Source organism: Eimeria tenella, genomic scaffold, assembly GCF_000499545.2.
Source record: "Eimeria tenella Houghton genomic scaffold, Eth_scaff2328, whole genome shotgun sequence".
NCBI lineage: Eukaryota > Apicomplexa > Conoidasida > Eucoccidiorida > Eimeriidae > Eimeria > Eimeria tenella.
In genome coordinates, this window is record NW_013542188.1 from 2207 (window position 1) to 2575 (window position 369).

Here is a 369-nt window from a genome sequence, read left to right on the forward strand (position 1 = left end):
CAACAATGGAGAGGTGGACGCGGCGCTGCGTGGCGAAGCGGCGGAAAGCAGCAACAGCAGCATTTTGCAGCTCCCAAGCTTCCGCCTGCCGCGCCTGTCCAGACAGCATAAACTGCAGGTTGTCTATCACCACGTGGCCCACGTCGTGCGCGTACACCGCGTAGTCCATTGCGTCCAGAACCTGCAGCAGCAGCAGCAGCAGCAGCAGCAGCAGCGGCGGCGGCGGCGATGCAGCAGAGGTCAATGCACTGGCCGCCGCAGAAGCAGCAGCGGTCGCCCAGGCAGCAGCAGGAACGGCAGCAAGGGCAGCAGCAGCAACGGCAGGGGCCGTAGTCGCAGCAGCACCAACAGCAGCAGCAGCAGCAGCAG